At 33.9% G+C, this 10,005-nt stretch overlaps 4 non-coding genes across 4 annotated transcripts; 3 read left to right on the plus strand and 1 right to left on the minus strand.

Moving 5' to 3' along the window:
• Positions 1–337: 337 nt before the first annotated feature.
• Positions 338–410, plus strand: Trnas-uga. The gene has a single exon. It is a non-coding gene; the product is annotated as a tRNA-Ser (tRNA).
• Positions 411–630: 220 nt separating this feature from the next.
• On the minus strand, positions 631–703 carry Trnar-acg. The gene has a single exon. It is a non-coding gene; the product is annotated as a tRNA-Arg (tRNA).
• A 579-nt stretch (positions 704–1,282) lies between these two features.
• On the plus strand, positions 1,283–1,355 carry Trnar-acg. Its single transcript has one exon. It is a non-coding gene; the product is annotated as a tRNA-Arg (tRNA).
• A 1,191-nt stretch (positions 1,356–2,546) lies between these two features.
• Trnar-acg lies at positions 2,547–2,619 on the plus strand. The gene has a single exon. It is a non-coding gene; the product is annotated as a tRNA-Arg (tRNA).
• The last annotated feature ends 7,386 nt before the right edge of the window (positions 2,620–10,005 follow it).

A 10,005-nucleotide genomic window follows, 5' to 3' on the forward strand; every position in this document is an offset into this window, starting at 1 on the left:
CACTTCTTTTAGAAGAATCATTGCTGCACAATGGCATAGGCCTACTGTACGTGCTATCATGGACGCTCGCGGACTACTAATACGATAAACATGGGTAATGGGTTCACGATTAAACCTAATATAAACACTAATTTCGACTCATATAGGGCGATAAAACGGGCAAATTTGATTTCTTCATCAAATAAAAAATTACATGGAGGAAGGGTTTTCAAAAAAAGCACCGAAATGTATGTATAGTTACTCCATTTTTGGAGTTTCTGCGACAACAAAAACTCCGATTTGGAGGTTGTGCGTACTATACGCGAAAACTCGGAAAATGAATCTGTTCAACCATGAAGCCTCCGTGGTCTAGTGGTTATGACACTCGCCTTGACAGCGAGAGGTCGCAGGTTCGAGTCCCGCCAGAGGCATTTTATTACACAATTTCTTTATTCATTTATTTACGGGACTACATTCGTTGAGAGCAATGCTACACGATGTATTTATTAAGTCCTTTATTCGAACACTGTATTTACCTTTCTTTGATGATTTATATATATATATATATATATATATATATATGTTTTGCTTAGACGTTGGCTTTGTATTTTCAAAATGAGGAATTATTTTTAAAGAAAAAAAAGAAGCTCACGACCCTGCCAGGACTCGAACCTGGAATCCCCTGATTCGTAGTCAGATGCCTTATCCATTGGGCCACAGGGCCGTTTGGTTTCAAATAGTGAATCTTTATTATAGATTGGCCTATTTGAATTATCAATATAATTATAAATTCAGCGAAAATGTGTTACCTGCCACTAAGGGACCATGTATCTAAAGCATAATAATAGGAGGAAAACCTGCCAAATTCACACAGTCTACGGTAATATGTGATTGGAGACATTACGGTAGCCAATCATTTCGGTTGCCAAATTCACAGTCTACGGTAATATGTGTATTCATAATTACTACTACGAAGCAGTGATAGCTAGTTTCACAGCACAGGTTGCTTCTTGTTATCATTTTCCAAGTTTAGATAGAAACAATTTCATTGTATATATTTTTTAGTACAATGCATTTTAATACAGATTTGAAGTCTGACTACCAACTTCCTTTATTTGCTGGTGCCAAATGTTCCTGCTGGAAATTGATTAACACAATTATTATTACTAAGCATATACAATAATTTGTTATCAATAAATTACTGATTATTAGGAATTAACTAATATTACTATAAATACAGTTTTAAGTAGACATTGATACACACACTTTTTACAATTCAGTTTGTCATATGGTGCATGCATCCGGCCCTGTGGCCCAATGTATAAGGCATCTGACTACGAATCAGGGGATTCCAGGTTCGAGTCCTGGTAGGGGCGTTAATTTTTAAGGTAATTGTTGTATCAGTGTTGTTTGAAGTTGAAAATTCCTGAAAATGAAATAGTGATAAAATTATCTGTATCATAACTAATGGACAAACAATTTTATCCATTTCCTAAATACAAGTATTAAATTACCTAACCTTATGCTATCACTGTCATGATTTTATAATATAATAATAATAATAATAATAATAATAATGTAGTTTTATATAGCGCACATATCCATCTAATGTAAGATGATCAGGGCGCTTGAAATGTGGACTATAGGAACTCGACCAATATAGGCCTAACAAGAAGCATTGTCAGCATATATAGGGACCATGTGTCTAAAGCATATTTTTACAATACATGGGAGAAAAGTAACACACTAAAGAATACAAAATGATGGAAAAAAATATTCAGTTGCTTCGATCGAGATGTAGTTCCCTATGTGAGGAAAACTGGCTAAATTTACCCAGTTTACTGTTAGGCCTATATGTGTTATAATTATACTACACACCACATAGTAATACTGTACTATTGCTATGAAATTACTAACTTTGAATTAACTTATTATAAATATATTTTTTTGTATGAAGTAATGCACTAAAACTTTGCCCAGTTCAGTGTAATATCATTATAATGGCGTGATGTATACAACCGGCCCTGTGGCGCAATGGATAAAAGTCATCTGACTACGAATCAGGGGATTCCAGGTTGGAGCCTGGCAGGGTCGCTTTTTGTTCATAAGATAATGGTTGAATCAGTGTTTCTTTTACCTAAAATTAAATCATTTTAAAAGTAAAATAGTGGTAAACTTACCTGCATTAAACAAATAATTCTATTGTTATCAATAAATAGTATAATTACCTAACATTTATCATTATTATATTATACAATTAATTCAATTCAGTTGAAATGTTCCCTAAAAAATGCAAGGAAGGCTTGTCAGCATATTTGGTCCATGAGAGTATCTAAATGTATTGAGGGTGACGGTCAAGAGTGGGCGGGGCCCTATAGTTAATTCTTAGCCCAGTGGACACAAAACATGTTTTTCTAAAATGTAGGGGGGGGGGGGAAGTACACTTGTTGGTTTTACTGAAATTTACTTTAGTTTACGGTATTATGTGTTACTTCGAGACATAAAATACGGTTGTTATCAATGTACTAACTATATTAAATTAGAACATCACTTGAATGTTTGCAACCGGCCCTGTGGCCCAATGGATAAGGCATCTGACTACGAATCAGGGGATTCCAGGTTCGAGTCCTGGCAGGGTCGTTACTTTTATATTTTCCAACCGATAAAAATGATGTAAGGTAATTATTTAATCTATTATTTTTAAAAATGATGTCAGTCCATAATCATTATCATCAAAATTCTGTGAATATTATTAATTGATACGATACAGTAGTTTACACCACTTTAGTGTCTCCTGCAGCTAGTTTATAACTTTTCCTTGGAACATTTTCCACTTGAAAAATTATTAGGCTAACTAAAGCAGGACAAATCTTTATTAAATTTATTGACTAAAGTGGTGTTCAGCGGGGTTCTATTAATCAACAATGCTTCCGTTACAGTAGATGCCTATTTAGAGAAACAATTAAAATATAGGCCTGTATCTAAAACAAAAACATCATTTCCTCTTCTCTTGAAAGTATAAAGCTGAACTTCATTTATCAAATCATATCACATGCTTCATTTAATGGTTTTACTGCCTATTAGTTTAAGACAAATTATATTTAATCTTAAAACAACTAATTGATAAGCCTGCGCGTGGCAGCTGCGGTAAGATCGGATTTTAAGCAAGGCCGTAGGCCTTTGACTGTTATCCATCTTGACGTTACTATTAGCATGGCGGTATACTATTAGGCCCTAACAAAATAATAGTCACATAATATTAATCTTAGGCCTAATCAAGAGAAAATTGTAGTTTGGTGTTGAAAATTATGAATAAAAACTACCGTTAATAATTTTTACATAATCCGTTTTCCATAAATCCTGTCTGTTTCGCTATACGGGACTTAGCAAAAGAGGTGGAAAATTATTATGCAAATGTTGTTAAAATGACCGTTATTAATTAGGGAAAACAAACACCTCTAGTCTAATTCACTTGCTAAGCACTGTACGTTTCTTTGCAGCTGGATTGGAAATAATATCCTAAGATTTATTATTTCATGTAATCCACCCACGAGTCAAATTACAAATGTTACCTTCCCAAAAAAGAAAAAAAAAAAAAGCAAAAAAAAAAAACAGAGACAAGAAAAAAAGAAAAAAAAAACAAAAAAAAAAAAACCGAGACAGTTGATAAGGGTTAACATTTAATTATCATTTAAAATAATTTTTATTTCTAAAATTATATTAGCGTCATGACTGAGGATGCAGAGAATAAACATTACACACGGTGCATATTATAACACAGTAGAACCCCACTTGGGATATCCCCATTAAGGGGACATTTTTTTGGTCTCTTATTAGGGGTTTAGCTGTATTACTGTGTTAATGTATAGTCCTAGTTTTGTAATAGGCCTAAATATTTAGTTCATTTTCAAATTATAGGTCAAAGGGCCTATAGGCCTATCATCAACCTATGATACAATACAAATTTGTAAGTATAAATGTGTAAGGGTCATACAATATATTTTTATTCGTTGTATTAAGATATTTTTTAAGTTTTTAAAAGTTTTATACGGACATGGTTATATAAAATAATACGTTATGAAAAAGTTCACATTGTTAATTCATTTAACTATAGGCTTTTATCAATTACATTGACGTACGAATATTAGCCTCTCAGACTGAACTCTATGGGATACAGCCTCGCATTATTCCATTTTATGCCCAAGCTCATAACTCTTGCATTGCTAAGATTTTCATGATCACACCATCTGATTGGGCCTGTGACCCAACGGATGAGGCATCTGACTACGAAGCAGGAGATTGCAGGTTCGTATTCTGGCAGGTTCGTTGTGTTTTTTTTTTGCCAATGCGCAAAGTAAGCATATATTCAGATGTGCCGATTGAAAATCGAGAGCCTTGCCTGTAACTTTAATACTATGTGTTACTTTTCTTAAAGAAAATATCCATACAATTAAAGCAGTAAAGTAATGGACATTGACTGAAAACTAACCTTTGTTTTGAATAAGCATACGGTACAATATTGAATAAGGTTAGCCAAAATGTATCTACACACCAATCCGTGAAATAGGCCTACACCATAATAAATAATAATAATAATAAATATGTAATAGTAAAAGATATCGTATTCAATGTTCACACATAACAACATGCGTTCGTCGGTTTTGATACTAAAAGCCAATATACACCATATGACCTTTTGAACCCCGGAATATCAAAAAGGAAAAAAGTCTGACTTTAGTGCTATTGTGTTTTCATTTATCCGATTCATCCACATAGCAAACATTAATGAAAACAAAGTACATTGAAAGTCAATCACAAAACTTCTGACGCGTAAACCCCCAAGTGATAGACCAAGAAACTCGATTCGATTCCTTCCTGTTCAACATGTCAATCTACTCATCGGGAAGAAATCGATCTAAAACAGAATCAGCTACATCAATGGAAACCAATACATGTTGTCTGTATCATCCTCCAATGTGCGTTTTCTTTGGTAAAAAACTTTATTACTATAATATATACAACATAAAGTAAAGCATTATGGGCCAAAACTATGCGATGATAAGTTTGGCAGTCACGCTGACATCAATATAAAATATGTTGTACAGCACAACCTGAAACGAATTGCGGGATGACACAAACGATGAAATTATTGTCATTTGCTAAACTCATCAGCAAACTTTTGAAAAAACTATGCATGTTTTTGAAATTGACCTCAGTAGAATTGATTATCCAGGGCCCAAACGAAGACTCACCTTTAACAAAAAAATGCGCCAGATACGGAACGACTGATAAATGGAAAATCCCCGTCAGCCTCGACCTTATAAGTTTGTTTTATTTTTTTATAAAAAGCTTATAGATTTAATAAAACAGTTCTCCCTCCAATTAAAGACCAGTTTTGGGACCGCGGTTTCCATGGTCTTTAGCAGCTTCAGCCTCTAATTAGAATACTGTAATAAAGATAAAATGCTGTACATTTTGTGAATCTGGGACACAGAAAAATGCTCTTTAAATTGGAGGTAGTCATTAGTTGGAGGGTTTTTTTTTAATTAGAGGGAGACCATTTTAATTATTTGAAAGGAACTCGTTTACTACAAAATGATCAAATACAATTAAATAATTAATGTAAAGTATATATTATATTTATATATTCAAAGGGTTCGAAGGATGGACTAGCTTGTACAATGACAAGCTCCCCCAATAAGGTCTCTTCGTGTCTTAGCTACAGTACCTGGTAAACCAGTGACAGCTCCTCTCGTCTGTTTACAATTAAGCCTAACATCGAGAAACTGTAGCTAAGAAAACATTTAACTTTCTACACATCCTTTTAATTCTGAAAATGGTTGAATTGTAATAAATGGTACAGTAAAAGTTGTAGTCTGACCTGTTGGCATATAGGCCTATGCAGAAACCCCCCTTTTTTTACTCCGTATACATATCGGGTAATGGATTTGTTAACCTGATGATACATTATTATGATATCCTATTATTAAGGCCTTTGCCGTTGTGAAATTAGGTATCGGTAGCTGCACAATTCAGAGATAGGCCTAGGCATATTTACAATGCAATAGCAATACATTTTTCGGCTAGGGTATGCGTTTTAAATTTGACAGACCACAACGAAACATTCAATGCTAACTGTTGTCACAATGTATGTCACGGGGTTGTTGGTAAATAAGTGCGTTTATGTCATGCGCGCATAGCCACGTGAACTTTCAGCTACGCGCTCATCACCAATCACAGGAAAGGAAGATCAGAATGTTGAAAATACTTTGTTACATAGCATATAACAAATCTTTATATCCTACTCATTAAATCAGGGTTGCATGCTTACAGGTGGAGAGTGCAGACTACCTCAACAATACCATGAATGGGACTAAGGTAAGAAAATATATGATTGCGGCAGCTTTAGATGGCATGGCAATGACAATTTCAGGCCTAAATTTGGTTTAAATTTACACATTTGTCCTTTTTTTTTAATAATTTTGAAAAATTTAGGCACCCCCTCCCACCCGTTGAAACCACCATTAATCAGTATAAAATATAAGAAACTACTTTAAGTATATGTAAAGATTGACATTGTTTGGCATATGAATCACAGAATCACTGTGTTTGCAATTGAGACCGGTGTAGAACAAGGTCGGCTTGATCAAAAAGAGCCTTATCAACAAGGTATACCACACGCTTTTTGTCGATCATTCGATGTCAAATTGATACCTACCTGTCGAACGAATAGTAGTGTTTGTGAATAATAGATAACCACGTGTACACGCGTGCCAATGTGTGTCGATGGTACTTCATCAAAGAGTATGTACCTTTCATATCACTTCAAGGGGTGCCTTACTCTATAGGCTAAGCAAACAGAAAAGGACGCTGAAATCCCCATCCAGAATGCTAAAGTTCACCTTTTGAGAGTCACTTGGTCCTGGTGACTCTAGAGTGTCTTTGTCCTTCCACGCTTGTACTACCGTAGGCATGATCCAGGTCTATTATTGCTCTCCACTGGCTTCCTCAGGGACAAGATTATTCGGGAAATATAAGCCAGAATTGTTCATGAAAAGACTGTTTAATATGAAAATACGATAGGTCTGTCAATAACACGTTTGAAGTCCTTTAGTGTGTAAATAGACCCTTGATTTCTTAGTACGTTTAAATTGAAAACCCACTTTGCTAGCATCTATGCCTATCGCCTCAAGTAACAAAATAAAATTCCTAAGATTGCATAGGCCTATATAATAATTATATTATTATATACGTTTTGTTACACGTGAAGAGATAAACTCCGATCGGCAGAATCGATCAATCGGTCGATCGGTCTTGGTTTGTTGACTGATTAAGTAGGCCTAATTGATTAATTGATTGCTGTATAAAATAAAGTTTAAAGTAAATGTTCATTCTTATTGAGGCCCCACTAATCATGGGCACTAAGAAAAGATTAAAAACACACCATTGCATTTTAGTCTCTCGATTCTCCTTTTCTTTCCCATTACTTTTTTTTTCCTGTTTTTAGGTCAGGTAAGCCAAATGCCGTTTTATTTGTGCACCTTTGAATTATGAGCCAATTGCTGATACTGTATTTCAACTGGAAAGACTGGTGGGGTTACTCTGATTCCCCAGCTTGTGTTGTCTTGGGTTTTTGTTCCTATAGGTTAATTTAGGATAGATCCTTGTTTAGTTTTTCCCCTTTTTCTTTTCGGTTCTCTCAGTGCATAGATATATCGGAATTATGCGCTATATAAATCCCACATACTATACGTGAATACCTTTTTCATGCTATAATCAGATAGGTTGTATTGCTTACTTTAAATATAGCCTGATTTAATTATAGAAAATCCTTGTAATTAAAGCATCGAATTGTTTAATCACACATAAGTTATTGTCTTTTTGTTCAGACACAGATCGAAACAATTTAGTTTTATTTGATTCAGTGACTTTAATTTGAAAATTTTGATAAGCAGCCGATTAAGGGTCTAACAAAGAATGTATAGAATTGTATTATTCAAGCGTCTGTTATTTGGCTAGAGAAAAAAACATTTTCTCGTTCTAATGTTCAACTGAAAGCTATAAAAACTTGTAGCACAATATACAAGTAAGGAAATCAAATATTTATTCTTTAAGTTTATATGCTCAAGAGAAAGAGAGAGAGTAAATCTATAGGCATATCTTTATTGAAAAAAATTTACCATGTCGGTTTTCTTTCATGTTGAAAATGAAGCGTACCGTGCAAGTCAAACTAGTTTTGTAGGCATGTCAACGTTATCTGTAATTTTATTCGAACAAAGCGGTTCGTGAATCTTTATTGGTGGGTTAAATCACGTGGCAATTAGAGTAGTTGCCCAAAAATGGACTGGTTAAATTATAAATTTCTCCAGGCAAGTGGATGCTAGTAGGCCTACATTTATTTTGTTAAAACTTGTAATTAAATTACTGTTTTAATGACGCGAATAGTATAGGAACCGCATAAATATTATTGGTATGACAGAAAATTTAGGCACTGGATGGTTTTCTTTTATTTTTTTTTATATGTGGTAGGCCTGAAATAGACCTATTAGGCAATGGGTATAAAAACAATGGGCAATTTTGAAACTGTTTACATAGATTTTTAATTCAAACATTCGTATTAGGCCTATATGCCTATTATTAACTGTTCCAAATTATTTTTGAATATCCCTTCAAGGTTTTAGAATATTTATTAGTACAACATAGTTGTGAGGAGCCAACTTTAATAGAAAAAAAAAATCGTCACAGAAAACTAAAACATAAATAATTTATCACTTTTAAGAAAATGTAATGCAGTTTTATAAGATTGAAAGTCAGCGCTCGAAAAGCCTTCTTTATCCCAGTGAACCAGACACCCGGGAACGCCGACGAAGCATTCAGAAGCAAAATCTAAAAATGCTTCTAAATTACGCTAAAGGTATGCATTTTTCCATATATACCAAGGTCGCCGTATAACGTGCATATTGAGCCCGCATGGATGCAAAGGTCTGGGTTTTTAGTGTCACTGAACCTATTGTTTCATAGAGGATTTGATTACGTGGAGAGGAAACAGTAGGCCAAAACATAATACATTATTTTAACAATACACAATTAATCTATAAGAATGATCATATTTTGTCCCAAGGTCGCTATCGGTTTTTTTGCGAAGGTATTCAGTTGCGAGAAAAATAATTTAAACGTTAAAAATACACAACATTGTATGTTCAACCCAAGGTTGCTATTGTTTTTTGTTAAAATAGATCAATTGCAAAAGGAAACTTAAGGACAAACATGAAAACACCTTAAAGTGCACAATGTTACTAATATTTAGAACCCAAGGTCGGTATTGGTCGTTCGAAAAGGGATTCAGTTGAGAAAGGAAACCAGTCGCCAAAACAAGAAAAACGTTGGCCTATTTTAAAAATACATAACCTATGAAGATAATAATATATTTAGTTCAAGGTCGTTATTTTTATTGGTATTGTTGTAAACAAAATATCGTTCGATAGTGAACATAAAGAGATTATTGACATCGATGTAATCCGCCACTCAAAAATCAAGGGTTGAGACCGTTCTGCCCATAGTTTAGACCTAAAAATCTTTTCACGTACCATATTTATTTGAAGGTTCCTGGGATAATGGGATTTTATTACTCGTGGATTTTGAGAGAGAGCGTGTATTCGAGGGTTGTGTTTATTCGAGAGGGAGAGAGAGAGAGAGAGAGAGAGAGAGGCGTATATTTCTAAGTAGGCCTAAATTGAATACTGTACCTATATTCTCAAATAATTCGTATGATATAAAGGGATTTTGCACATTTGCTATTTAAATAGAAATTTCTGAATTAAAATAAATGAATTACCCTGAATGAATGAACGAACAAATGAACGAACGAACGAACAAGCGAGCGAACGAGCAAGCGAACAGACGGACGGACAAATGAATGAATGAAAATATGAATAAATGAATGAATTAATTAAGTAATTAATTAAATAATAAGTTTAATTTAACAAATAATATAAAAAAGGATTTTGTAAAAAACAAAAAAAAAAA

This window comes from Anneissia japonica, unplaced genomic scaffold (genome assembly GCF_011630105.1).
Source record: "Anneissia japonica isolate Jap-2015-1 unplaced genomic scaffold, ASM1163010v1 scaffold288037_len161832_cov179, whole genome shotgun sequence".
In the NCBI taxonomy this organism is placed as follows: domain Eukaryota; kingdom Metazoa; phylum Echinodermata; class Crinoidea; order Comatulida; family Comatulidae; genus Anneissia; species Anneissia japonica.